Here is a 14,754-nt window from a genome sequence, read left to right as displayed (position 1 = left end):
TGAGAGAGTTTAGAGGCTGTAGCGGTAACATGACAAAGGAGGACCTCTCGGTTGGGGCAGAGAGAGGAAAAGAGTGACAGTAATAGCATATGGTACCTGGGAGTGACTGGCTCTAGAGCAGAGTGTCGGGGCCTTCGCCATAATTCAGCCATAGCATTATCACGCCCTCCCCATAGAGAAGACGTGACTCCAGGTCACATTGCTGAAATACCTCCTCTCAAGATAGGAAGCGAGTTCCGAGGAAACAGACCTGTGGATTATCTGCCTAGTCACTAGGGCATAGGCTTGTACGATAGAAGGTAGGATGTGAAAGATAAAGTTAGAATCTGCAGTTACCAGAGGACACAGGATGACCGACCCATCCCACTGACCCTTCCTCCGCCAGGCTCATGGCAGCGGCAACACCACCCCTCCATTCCTTCCTCTTCTCCCTTCCCATATATAAATCCCTTTGGGATGAAATAAAGCTGTCGACTTGATCAGACTCCTGTCTTGTCCTTCTTCGTGACTCCAGCCCTCATCTTTCTCCTAGGTGCTCTCTAGCCCCCACATAGAATGTTCCGCGGGTTGGGGCAGCGGAGCATTGTGGGTTAGCTCAGCAGTGCAGCATTTCTGTCATGAGTGACATCCAGAAACACCCTGCCCCCACATACGCTTCCTTCTGAAAGAAGGGTCCAAAGAGTGGGCGGTGAGCTGAGGGCTGCCAGTCAGGAAGACTAGGTCAATGGCGCTACTAAAGCAAAGAATACTGTTTCAGGTGCCTAGCAGCACCCTCGGCAGCTAGTGAGGGGCGGTACTGAGAGAAGCCACACCCACATCTGAAGGTTTGTCCCTGTGCTGGAGAGGAGTGGATACAGATACAGAAGCCAGGAAAGCACTTTTTTGTTTTGTTTTGATTTTGTTTTTGTTTTTGTTTTTTTGTGGAGTGAAGGAGGAAGAGCTGGGTAGGAGGAGAACCAAGAGCGAGAACAAATCAGAAGAAAGCTAGTGTAAAGTTCAGCAGCAAGTGGACCAGGTAGAGCACTGCACAGGCACAGGCATCCTCCGACACTGTTAGAGCACTGCACAGACACAGGCACCTTCTGATACTGTTAGAGCACTGCACAGACACCCTCTGACACTGTTAGAGCACTGCACGGGCATCCTCTGACACTGTTAGAGCACTGCACAGACTCAGGCACCCTCTGACACTGTTAGAGCACTGCACAGGCACAGGCATCCTCTGACACTGTTAGAGCACTGCACAGACTCAGGCACCCTCTGACACTGTTAGAGCACTGCACAGGCACAGGCACCCTCTGACACTGTTAGAGCACTGCACAGGCATCCTCTGACACTGTTAGAGCACTGCACAGGCACAGGCACCTTCTGACACTGTTAGAGCACTGCACAGGCACAGGCACCTTCTGACACTGTTAGAGCACTGCACAGACATCCTCTGACACTGTTAGAGCACTGCACAGACATCCTCCGACACTGTTAGAGCACTGCACAGGCACCTTCTGACACTGTTAGAGCACTGCACAGGCACAGGCACCCTCTGATACTGTTAGAGCACTGCACAAACACCCTCTGACACTGTTAGAGCACTGCACAGACACCCTCTGACACTGTTAGAGCACTGCACGGGCACAGGCATCCTCTGACACTGTTGGAGCACTGCACAGGCACAGACACCCTCTGACACTGTTGGAGCACTGCACAGGCACAGGCATCCTCTGACACTGTTAGAGCACTGCATGGGCACAGGCACCCTCTGATACTGTTAGAGCACTGCACAAACACCCTCTGACACTGTTAGAGCACTGCACAGACACCCTCTGACACTGTTAGAGCACTGCACAGGCACAGGCATCCTCTGACACTGTTGGAGCACTGCACAGGCACAGACACCCTCTGACACTGTTGGAGCACTGCACAGGCACAGGCATCCTCTGACACTGTTAGAGCACTGCATGGGCACAGGCACCCCCTGACAGTGGAGGAGAATTGCACAGACACCCTCAGACGGTGGAAGATGATCAAGATGCCTAACAACCGTGGTTTTGGTCTGGGCCAGTGCTGTCCAGCAGCATTTCTATAGCAACAGAGCCTCCTCAACTGCACCTCGTAACACAGGAGTCACAGGTCATCTGTAAAATGAGCGCTTGAAATATGACAAGTAGCCTGGTGGTGCTGGCACTCAGGAGGCAAAGGCAGAGGCAGGTGGAGCTCTGTGAGTTCAAGGCCAGCCTGATCAACAGAATGACTTTCAGGACAGCCTGGGCTACACAGAGAAACCCTGTCTCGAAAAACTAAAATCTAGGCAAAACAAACAAACAAAACTCCCCCCACCCAAAAAAAAAGGAAAAGGAAAAAAATGTTACAATTTTGATTTTCCTCCCTTGAAATAGGGTCTCCCTAAGTAGCCTGAGCTGGCATGGTACTTGAGATGCACCTGCCTCAGATTCCTAAGTGCTGGGACTGGAGAGGGGTACTGCCATACCTATTGAAACACTGAAATTTTAACCTTTGAGTCACAGAGGCAAGTCCTCAAAATTTCAAGACAGCAATAATTTATTTCATATACTTACTTTAATTTTTATTAAAAATATATTTTTTCATACAGTATTTCCTGATGATAGATTCCGCTCCCCAACTCCTCCCATGCTCCCCACCTCCTCATCCATCCAACTCCACACCTTTTCTTTTTCTCATTTGAAAACAAACAGGCAACAACAAATAACAACAACAACAAACCCAGAATAGGACAAAATAAACAAATGAAAAAAGAGCCAAAAAATCATAAGGAACACATACATAGATACATACACACTCTCACACATAGAAATCCCATAAAAACATAGAATCAGAAATAGTATATAAGCAAAAAATCTCTAAGATTAAAAAAACAGACAGCATTATACACAAAACCCTCCAAAAATAGCACTGCCTTTTGTGTTGGCCATCTACTGCTGGGCATGGAGCCTGCCTTTAAGGGTGGTTTGTACACCTAGTGATACTCTGTTGGAGAAAACTAGTTATTCTTTTGTGAGCAAATGTCCATTGGAGATAGCCTCTGGGTTGGTGGTAGGGGCTTGTGCCCAATTCCTCTCTCCACACTGGGATCCCCCATCTGGGTTACACCTGCACAGGCTCTGTGCACGATACCAAAGTTTCTGTGATTTCATGTGTGCATCTGTCCTGTTCTTTGGTGTCCGCCATCCCCTCTGGCTCTTACAACCTTCCTGCCTCCTTTCACAGAGTTCACTGAGCTCCGCGGAGAGGGATTTGATGGAGACATCCCAGTTAGGACTGAGTGTTCCAAGGTCTCTCACTCTCAGCACACTGTCTAGTTGTGGGTCTCTGTATTTGTTCCCTTCTACTGCGGGGGAAGCTTCTCTGATGATGGCTGAGCAAGGCACTGATCTATTGAGTGCAGCAGAATGGCATCAGGAATCATTTTATTGCTATGTTCCTTTAGCAAAACAGTAATATTTGGCTTCCCCTAGGCCCCTAGGCTCTCTAGTCTCAGGTTCTTGGTCACCCAAACTGTGCCAGGCAGAGGTTCAATCTCATGGACTGAACCTTAAATCCAATCAAATTGTGAATCATTAACACCATAACAATTGTGCCAATATTTCATCAGTTTATCATTCAGGCAGGTTATCAGTGTAGGTCAAAGGGTTGTTAGCTAGTTCAGTGTTTACCTTTGTTCTCTGATAACATACAAAGTGTCTCCAGTACCATGAACACTAGTCAGTAAGGGTCAGCAGTCTAGGAAGGCATCAACTCGACTTCTCTTCTATCAGAGTCTGGGTATCTGAAGTTGAGTGTTGTGCAGGGTATAAATATGGATCTATTTGCCTTTTCCATGTAGTCATTCAGTTTGGCCAGCTCCATTTGTTGAATATGCTTTTTCCTAGTGTGTATTTCTGGCTTCTTTGTCAAAAATCAAGTATCCATAGGTGTGTGGATTTATGTCTGGGGCTTTGATTAAATTCCACTGATCAATGTTTATGTTTTATATGAATACTATGCCATTTTTATTACTACAGAGCTGTAGTACAACTTGAGATTGGGTATAGCAATGCCTCCAGCAATAATTTTATTATTCAAGATAGTTTAGTTATCGTGTGTGTGTGTGTGTGTGTGTGTGCATTTCCATATGAAGGTGGAAATTGTGGAAATTGTCCTTTGAATTTCAGTGAATTGTGTTGGAATTTTGATGGGAACTGTATTGTATCTATAGATTTCTTTTGATAATATGGTCATTTTTACAATTCAATCCATGAGCATGGGAGATCTTTTCATCAATTTCTTTCTTCAATATCTTGAAGATTTGATTATACAAGTCTTTTCCCTTGTTTTGGTTAGAGTTATAAACACACACACACACACACACACACACACACACACACACACACACACACTGAGGCTATTGTAAAAGGTACTATTTCCCAGTCTATTTGTCATTTGTATTTAGGAAGACTACTGATTTTATACGTTAATTTTTTATTCTTGTTGAAAGTGTTTATCAGCTGTAGAGGTTTCCTGGTGGAGTTTTTAGGGTCATTTATGTATAAAATTTCATGTTCTGCAAATAAAGGTATTTTGACTTCTTCCTTTCCAATTCGTACCCCCGTTGACCTCTGTCAGTTGCCTTACTGCTCTAGCTAAAACTTCAAGTATTATATTGAATAGGTATGGAGAGAGAAGACATCCTTAGTGGGAATGTTTTGAGTTTCTCTCCATTTAGGTTAATGTTGCCTGTGGGCTTGCTGTAAATTGCTTTTATTGCACTGAGGAATGCCCCTTGTATCCTCAGACTCTCCAGAACTTTTATCATGAAATGGTATTGGATTTTTGTCAAAGGCCTTTTCTGCATCTCATGAGATGATCATGTGGATTTTGTCTTTCAGTAGATTTCCATGGTGGATTACATTTATCATTCTATGTATGTTGAACCAACCTTTAATGTCTGGAATGAAGCCTATTTGATCACGATAGATGATTTCTTTTCCCCCCCCCAAGACATAGTTTCATTGTGTATCTTGCCTGTCCTGGAACTAGCTCTTAGACCAGGCTAGCCTCAAATTCACAGAGATCTGCTTGTCTCTGCCTCCCAAGTGCTGAGATTAAAAGTGTGTGCCACCTCCATTCAGCATTTGATGTATTCCTGTATTCAGTTTGCAAGTTTTTTATTGAGAAATTTTGCATCTATGTTCACAAAGAAAACTGGACAGTATTTGGCGGGGAGTTGGGGGATGGGGGTGGGGGGTGGGGGGTGGGGGGTGAGGGGTGAGTGTTTGTGTGGTAGGTGTCAGCCTAACAGTGTCCTAGTAAAATGACTTAGCTAATGCTCCTTCTGTTTCTTTTTGTTGTTTTTGTTTTTTTGAGACAGGGCTTCTTGGTTCAGCCCTGGCTGTCCTGAAATTCACTCTGTAGACCATGCTGTTGTGGAGTAATCTTTTTTGTACACTGTGAAGATGTGTTACTCTGATCAATTTCATGAAAAGTTGAATAGCTAATAGCTAGACAGAATTTACAGGCAGAGAGGACAGTGGGAAGGTAGAGAAGCCAGAAGATGCAGAGGAAGCAGCATGGGCAATACAGAGTACAGGTAACCAAGCCACGTAAAAGAACATAGACTAAAAAGACATGGGTTAACTTAACTTAGAAGAGCTGGTTAGAAACAAGCCTAAACTATCTACTGAGCTTTCATAATTAATAAGCCTCAGTGTCATTACTGGGGAGTCAATGGTCCTGACAAAAAAGTACTACACCAAGCTGGCCTTGAACTCAGAGATCTACCTGCCTCTGCCTGGAATTAAAGGAGTATGCTGCCACTACCTGGCTCTAATTTCTTTTATGTAGGAACTTAGTGCTATATGAACTGATTTCATTGTGTCCTCTAGATTTCAGTAGTGAGTTGTCCAGTTTCTGTGAGTTTGTGAGCTTCCTGTTGTTGAGATCCAGCTTTAGTCTCTGGTGGCCAGATAGGGTGCACCTGAATTTTCAGATAGGTGTTATATGAATTTTCTTCTATGTGTTGAGACTTGCTTTGTGTCCAAGTATGTGGCCAATTTTGGAAAAAGTTCCATAAACCACTGAGAAGATATATTTTTTATGTTTGGGTGAAATGTTCTGTAAATATCTGCTAGGTCTATCTGATTTATGTCGTCATTTAACTACAGCATCTCTCTGCTTTTATGGATGACCTACCTATTGTAGAGAATGGGGTATTGAAATTTCCCACTATCGCTATTTGATGGTCAATGTGTTTATTTTATGAACTTGGATACCCTCATGTTTAGTGCATAGATATTTGGAATAATAATATCCTAAAAGTTGTGGGAATTCATTCCGCCAGTAGTTTGGGGTTACTTGACTTAAAGGTGTGGCCTCATCTGCGGACGTTATCTCTTTTAAGGGAGAGGAGTTGCGGTCTCTTATTAGAGACCCTATCCAGGTCCTGGCTTTTAGTCTCCATTGAATAGTCAGGTGCTATTCTAATGGGTCTGCTTTTTCGATGCTGTTAGTTTTTCCATCTTGCAGCTTTAAAGATCTTTGTTTTCTCTGCATGCTTAGTGCTTGACTGTTATGTGACATGGAGAATTCTTGTCTGGCTCTCTCTACTTGGTGTTCTGTGTGCTTCTTGTACATTGATAGGCACTTCCCTTCTTTAGGTTGGGGAAATTCTATTATTTTGTTGAAAGTATTTTCTGTGTCTCTCTTTCTCTTATTGCTATTATTCATAGATTTGGTCTTTCACAGTGTCTCTGATTTCCTGGATTTTTTTTTTTAGATTCAACGCTTCTTTGACTGCCATATCCATTTCTTCTAACTTGTCTTCGATGCCCCAGATTCTCTCTTTCATATCTTATATTCTGTTGGTGAGGCTTGCCGCTGAGGTTTTTGTTTGATATTCCAAAATTTTGTTTGATATTCCAAATTTTTCTAAGTTCATGATAATCGCAGTTCAGTGACTTTATTATTACTTTCATGTCTTGAAGTCTTCATTTCATTCACAGACTTCATTAATGTATTTATTCATATCCTTTTCAGGATCCTTGAGCATATTCATAATAGCTATTTTGAAATCTTTGTCTTGTGCTTCAATTATATTGCATTTCTCAGGGACTACTGTAGCAGGGTTGCTAGGTCTGGTGGAGACACATCATCTTGGGTGGTAATGATTGTGTTTTTCTGCTGGTGTCTGAGCATCTGGGTTTGGGATGATTGCATTTCTAAGAGTTGATATTTGGTCTTGTCTTTATTGGGTGGGTGTTCCATGCCTTGGTTTCTGCTGCCCTCTCTGGCTCTCAGGAAAGTATGACTGTGGGTTACTTCTGAGCTCCTACCATGTCTGGCCATCTGGGGCCCCTGGTAGAATGTGTTTCTTGGTATTGAAGGCTGACACAAAGGAATGGGGATGGGTTAGATGGGGGACTGAGAGGGTGCTCAGGAAGAGGAAAGCTAGATCTACTGCAAGGTTTGGTGGAGTCCTCAGGGAGTGGGGACAGAGAGGGAAGACAGGCCCCTGAGAGTGGTCTGCTACAAGGCTAGCAATCAGACTGGGGAATCGCAGTGGAGGACAGAAGAGAGAATAAAGGTCATCTACCCAATGTTTAGCCTGGGTTCCCAGGCAGACAGTGTTTCTAGTTTTGACAGCTGGCTCAAAGGAGCCAGAGTGGGCTGGAAAGGGCACTGATAGAATCCACACAAAGAAGGAAAGCTGGGAACACTGAGAGATGTGGTGGAGTGCCCAGGGAGTAGGGTCAGAGAGGGAGGACAAACCCCAGCATGTGGTCTGTCACAGGGCTGGAGCTGAGACTGAGAACCAGAAGGAGTGAAGACGGTCCACTTGACTCCCAGGCTGGTATGGCCAGCGTGGTTCCCAGGTAAAGTGAATACACCTACCTCCAGGTACTGGCAGTTGATACAAGAGAATGGGATAATGGTGCTGGGCTGAGAGGTTCAGCAGGGTCCCCATGGAATTTTTATTTATTTACTTATTTATTTATTAAAGACAGGGTCTTGCTGGCTAAGGTGGTCCAGCCTCAGACTATTCTACCCAGGACTTGACCATTATCCTAATTTTCTCAGGATTCTCTAAAGATGCCAGTGCCCCCAGACAACAGAAAGTAGTGTAGAAAATACAACGTCCATATTTTCTTTCCCCCCCCCCTCGCCCTGTTCCCCATCCATTCAGAGGATCTTGTCTCCATCCTCTTCTCTTGGGTATTATGCATATATGCATATCTTTTAGGTTCTTTCCTGTTTCCCAGACTCTCTATCTGTGGAAGTGCAGACTGGCACTATCCTGATCCATATCTAAAATCCATATATGAGTGAGTACATACCATGTTTGTCTTTTTGCGACTGGGTTACCTCACTCAGGATGGTTTCTTCCAGTGCTATCCATTTCCCTGCGAATTTCAAGATTCCATTGTTTTTTTCTGCTGAGTAATACTCCATTGTGTAAATGTACCACATTTTCTCTATCCACTCTTCAGTTGAGGGGCATCTAGGTTGCTTCCAGGTTCTGGCTATTACAAACAATGCTGCTATGAACATAGTGGAGCAGATGCCCTTGTTGTATGAACCTGCCTCATTTGGATAAATGCCTAAGAGTGGAATTGCTGGGTCTAGTGGTAGATTAATTCCCATTTTCCTGAGGAATCTCCATACTGATTTCCAAAGAGGCTGTATGAGTTGGCATTCCCACCAGCAGTGGAGGAGTGTTCCTCTCTCTCCACATCCCCTCCAGCATAAATTGTCTTCGGTGTTTTTGATTCTAGCCATTCTGACAGGAGTAAGATGGTATCTCAGAGTTGTTTTGATTTGCATTTCCCTGATGGCTAAGGATGTTGAGCACTTTCTTAAGTGTCTCTTGGCCATTTTAGCCTCCTCTACTGAGAATTCTCTATTTAGCTCTGTACCCCACCTTTCAAGTGGATCCTTTGGTGTTTTGGAGACTTGTTTCTTGAGTTCTTTGTAAATTTTGGAGATTAGCCCTCTGTCAGATGTAGGGTTAGTGAATATCTTTTCCCATTCTGTGGCCTGCCTTTTTGTCTTTTTGATTGTGTCCTTTGCCTTACAGAAGCTTTTTAGTTTCAGAAGGTCCCATTTGTTAATTGTTGATCTCAGTGCCTGTGCCACTGGTGTTATGTTTAGGAAGTGGTCTCCTGTACCAACTCGTTGAAGAGTATCTCCCACTTTCTCTTCTAAAAGTTTCAGTGTGGCTGGATGTTGAGATCTTTGATCCATTTGGACTTAAGTTTTGTACAAGGTGATAAACATGGATCTATCTGCAGTCTTCTGCATACCAGGACCCAGTTATCCCAGCACCCTTTGTTGAAGATGCTTTCTTTTTTCCACTGTACAGTTTTAGCTTCTTTGTCAAAAATCAGGTGTTCATAGGTGTGTGGGTTAAAATTAGGGCTTTCGATTCGGTTCCATTGGTCTACCTGCCTATTTTTGTGCCAATACCAAGCTGTTTTCAGGACTATAGCTCTATAATAGAGCTTGAAGTCAGGTATGGTGATGCCTCCTGAAGTTCCTTTATTGTATAGGGATGTTTTGGCTATCCTGGGCCTTTTGTTTTTCCATATAAAGTTGCTTAATGTTCTTTCCAGGTCCTTGAAAAATTGTGATGGAATTTTGATAGGGATTGCATTGAATCTATAGACTGCTTTTGGCAAGATTGCCATTTTTATTATGTTGATCCTACCAATCCAAGAGCATGGGAGATCTTTCCATTTTCTGGTATCTTCTTTGATTTCTTTCTTCAAAGACACAAAGTTCTTGATATACAGGTCTTTCCCTTCCTTGGTTAACATTATCCCCAGATATTTGATGCTGTTTTTGGCTATTGTAAAAGGTGATGTTTCTCTGATTTCTTTCTCAGTCACTTCATCATCTGTATATAATAGGGCCACTGATTTTTTTGAGTTTACCTTGTATCCTGCCACATTGCTGAAGGTGTTTATCAGCTCTAGGAGTAACCTTGCGGAGTTTTTGGGTCACTTATGTAAACTATCATATCATCTGCAAATAATGAAAGTTTGACTTCTTCTTTTCCTATTTGTATCCCCTTTATCTCCTTTTGTTGTCTTATTGCTGTAGCTAGAACTTCAAGTACAATATTGAAGAGATATGGAGAGAGTGGACAGCCTTGTCTTGTTCCTGATTTTAGAGGAATTGCTTTGAGTTTCTCTCCATTTAGTTTGATGTTAGCTGTTGGTTTACTGTATATTGCTTTTATTATATTCAGGTACGTTCCTGTTATCCCTGATCTCTCTAGGACCTTTATCATGAAGGGGTGCTGGATTTTGTCAAAGGCTTTTTCAGCATCTAGTGAGATGATCATGTGGTTTTTCTTTCGCAGATTGTTAATATGGTGGATTACATTGATAGATTTTCTAATGTTGAACCATCCCTGCATTCCTGGAATGAAGCCTACTTGATCATGGTGGATGATTTTTCTGATGTGTTCTTGAATCCGGTTTGCAAGTATTTTATTGAGTATTTTTGCATCAATGTTCATGAGGGAAATTGGTCTATAGTTCTCTTTCTTAGTTGTGTCTTTGTGTGGCTTGGGTATCAAGGTAATTGTAGCCTCGTAGAAAGAGTTTGGCAGTGAGCCTCCTGCTTCTATAGTGTGGAATACTTTGAGGAGTATTGGAATTAGCTCTTCTTTGAATTTCTGGTAGAATTCTGCACTGAAGCCATCTGGGCCTGGGCTTTTTTTGTTTGGGAGACTTTTGATGACTGCTTCTATTTCATTAGGGGTTATAGGTCTGTTTAGATTATTTATCTGTTCTTGATTTAGTTTTGGCAAGTGATATCTATCCAGGAAATTGTCCATTTCCTTTAAATTTTCAAATTTTGTGGAGTACAGATTTTCAAAGTATGCCCTGATGATTCTCTTGATTTCCTCAGAGTCCGTTGTTATGTCCCCTTTCTCATCCCTGATTTTGTTAATTAGCATGTTCTCTCTCTGTCTTTTGGTTAGTTTGGACAGAGGTTTGTCTATTTTGTTGATTTTCTCAAAGAACCAACTCTTTGTTTCATTGATTCTTCTCAATGTTTTCCTGGTTTCTACTTGATTGATTTCAGCCCTCAATTTGATTATTTCCTGGCATCTGCTCCTCCTGGGGGAGTTTGCTTCTTTTTGTTCTAGAACATTCAGCTGTGCTATTAATTCTCTAGTATGACTGTTCTCCAGTTTTTTCATGTGGGCACTTAGTGCTATAAACTTTCCTCTCAGCACTGCTTTCAAAGTGTCCCATAAGTTTGTGTATGTTGTGTCTTCATTCTCATATTTTCAAGAGATGGAGTGGGTGGTTTTGGTTATTTGATGGGTTATGGATGTTAATCATTGTTTAGGGGGGATATAGAAATATAATATAGGATTAAAAATACAACTATTTAACCTCAAATATTTTACATTGGTACGGATTTTGGTATATTGATACAAATTTAAAGTTATTTTTCTTATACTGAATGCATGCTTCTACTCTTGTTTGGGAAATTGTTATTCACAGCTCAATCAAAAAAAGTAACATATAATTAAGAAATGCAGGTTAGTAGTTAGCCATCTATAATAATTAAACTGGTCATATTAGGTATGTTTTCAAGGTTAAATAAAGATATTTAGATAGACAGATGATCTTCAAACACTTCAAAGACCTACAGAATATGGCATGTAAATGTTTTGTTAACTTAGGGCTTTTCATGACAAACAGACATGTCTGTTCCTGGCAGCACTAATTTACATCAGAGAAGATGATGGGCAGTGAGGAAACTCCACATGGAGTTTACTTTCATCGTAGCAAGATTAGCCACTGGGCAAAGAAACTGTTCTTGCTTTGACTGCTGACAGTATTCTGTACAAACTGGACAAGTAGGACACAAAGGAAAAAGACTATTGAACTTTACCAAAATTCCTGCTTCATGGAAAAGTCTGTCAGATATTCTACAGGACACACAGAAAAGCAACTGCTGAACTTTGCCAAGACTAGGTAAAACAATCGTTCAAAATTCCTGCTTCCCAGAAAAGTCTGTCAGATACAGACGTGTAGGCCAAAGATGGATGCCACAACATTGCAAAAGAACCTTGGGTAACTGTCTAGGCAGCCAGATGTCTGTTGTTTCTATAGGTTTGGAAGTGGCTTGCACTGCATTTCTTGTTTACTCAGGTAATATTATACACTTCTGGGGTCTTTGATGAAGTTGAAGACTAGATAGTTAATAGTTTTACTTTTCCTTAGTAATGATAGAAAGTAAATTAGGTACAAAACTTTGAACTCATCAAGATAGGATAAAGAATGGAGTATTTCCTTTGAATCTGCCAAATACAAATAGATGGGCTATTGTAAATGTTATCCTTGCTTGGCAATTGTTCTATTGTATAAGTTTAACAATGTTAAAATTAAAATCCTTTCCTTCTTATTTAGCCAAAAAGGTGAAATGTGTGATATTTGATTACAGTGTGTAAAAATATGTCACTCTGGTTGGTTTAATAAAAAGCTGAATGGCCATTAGCCAGGCAGGCACAGAGGATGCTGGGAAGAAGGGCAGAGTCAAGAGAGACATGGAAGAAGCAGAAAAGCAGGATGGACAGTATGAGGCAAACAAGCCTCAGGACACATAAATTAATAGAAATGGGTTAATTTAGGTTATAAGAGCTAGTTAGGAGCTGGAGAGATGGCTCAGAGGTTAAGAGTACTGGCTGCTCTTCTAGAAGTACTGAGTTCAATTCCCAGTGATCACATGGTGGCTCACAACCATCTATAATGGGATCTGGTGCCCTCTTCTGGTGTGCAGACATACATATGGAAAAAACACTATACATAATAAATCTAAAAAGAAAAGAGCTAGTCAGAAACAAGCCTAAGCTATCAGCTGATCTTTCATAAATATTAAGTCTCTGTGTCATTATTTGGGAGCTGTCTGGCTGGACAGAGAAAGACTAGCTACAGGGTCTCACTGTGTAGCCTTGTCTAGCCTGGAATTCACTATATAGACCAGGCTATGTAGATCATGGTGTCAAATTCACAGAGCTCCACCTACCTCTGATCAAAGGTATGTGCCACAACAATTTGTCAGTGTTTATTTATTTTAAAAAGAAATTGGTGCAAGTATTCAGGCATCTGTACTGGTCTACCCTTGGGGTTCTGACAGGATATGTCCTCAGCTGCAGCCGCTAAGAGCACCACCTGTGCACACTCACTACATTCCCTTTTAAAAGGGCCCTGGCCACCTCCCATCTTTCTCTCTCCCTCTCTCTCTGTCTGCCTGTTCCTTTCTCTCTCTCTCTCTGCTTCTCTGCCTATCTCTCTGTCTCCCCCTCCTATGCCTCTCTTTTCTCTTCTACTGCTCCTGCTCCCAGAGGCCAGTTTCCCCTTCCCTTGCCCCTTTCCCCTAGTAAAAAGCCCCTCCATGTGAGCACTGTCGAATGATGCTTTTCTGTGTGTGCACTGCCTTTTAATTTTTTTATTTAATAAATTTTACTTAAATTAGAAACAATCTTATTTTACATATCAAACCCAGTTCCCTCTCCCTCACATCCTCCCATCCACTATCCAGGGAGGGTGAGGCTTTCCATAAGGGATCATCAAAATCTGTCACATCATTCAGGGCAGGGTCTAGGCCCTTCCCCATGTATCTAATCTAAAAAGGCTGTTTCTGCACTAAGGATACATCCTGGTTCCACTGCCAGAGGCCCCATTGAGTGCCCAGTGCTCCTAGCTGACACCCACATTCAGGTGGCCTCATTTGGTCCTATGTTGGTTCCTCAGCTGTCAGATTGAGGTCCATGAGTTCCCACTTACTCAGGTCAAATGTTTCTGTGGGTTTTCCCAGCATGGTCTTGACCTCTCTCTATAACTGGATTCCAGGAGTTCAGCTCAGTATTTAGCAGTGGATCTCTGCTTCTGCTTCCATCAGCTACTGGATGAAGGCTCTGGGATGGGATTTAAGGTAGTCATCATTCTCATTATAGGGAAAGGGCATTTAAGGTAGCTTCTCCACTATTGCTTAGAATCCTAGTTGGGGTCATCCTTGTGGATCTCTGTAAAATTCCCTAGTGCCAGATTTCTCTTTAAACCTATAGTGGCTCCCTCTATTGATGTGTCTCTTTTCTTTCTCTCCTCTATACATCTCCTGATTCAATCTTCCTGGTCCCTCATGTTCTCCTCTCCACTCCTCTTCTCCCCTCCTTTTTCTCCTCCCTCCCTCCCTCCCCACTATCCCCATGCTCCAAATTTGTTCAGGAGCTCTTGTCCCTTTCCCCTTCACCACAGAGCCATGTATGTCTTTCTTACGGTCCTCCATGTTTCCTAGCTTCTCTGGAGGTGTGAATTGTAGGCTGGTAATCCTTTGCTCTATGTCTAAAATCCACATATGAGTGAGTACATACCAAGTTTGTCTTTCTGTGACTGTGTTACCTCATTTAGGATAGTTTCTTCTAGTTCCATCCATTTGCCTGTACATTTCAAGATTTCATTGTTTTTTCCACCAAGTAGCACTCCATTGTATAAATGTACCACATTTTCTCTATCCATTCTTCAGTTGAGGGGCATTTAGGTTGCTTCCAGGTTCTGGCTATTACAAACAATGCTGCTATGAACATAGTTGAATAGATGTCCTTGTTGTATGAAGGTGCATCTTTTGGGTATATGCCTTAGAGAGGAATTGCTGGATCTTGAGGTAGACTGATTCCCATTTTCTGGAGAAACCTCCATACTGATTTCCAAAGTGGCTGTA

The sequence above is a fragment of the Mesocricetus auratus genome, unplaced genomic scaffold, assembly GCF_017639785.1.
Source record: "Mesocricetus auratus isolate SY011 unplaced genomic scaffold, BCM_Maur_2.0 Super-Scaffold_100008, whole genome shotgun sequence".
NCBI lineage: Eukaryota > Metazoa > Chordata > Mammalia > Rodentia > Cricetidae > Mesocricetus > Mesocricetus auratus.
The sequence above is the reverse complement of the archived record's forward strand: the minus strand, read 5'-3'. Positions refer to the sequence as shown.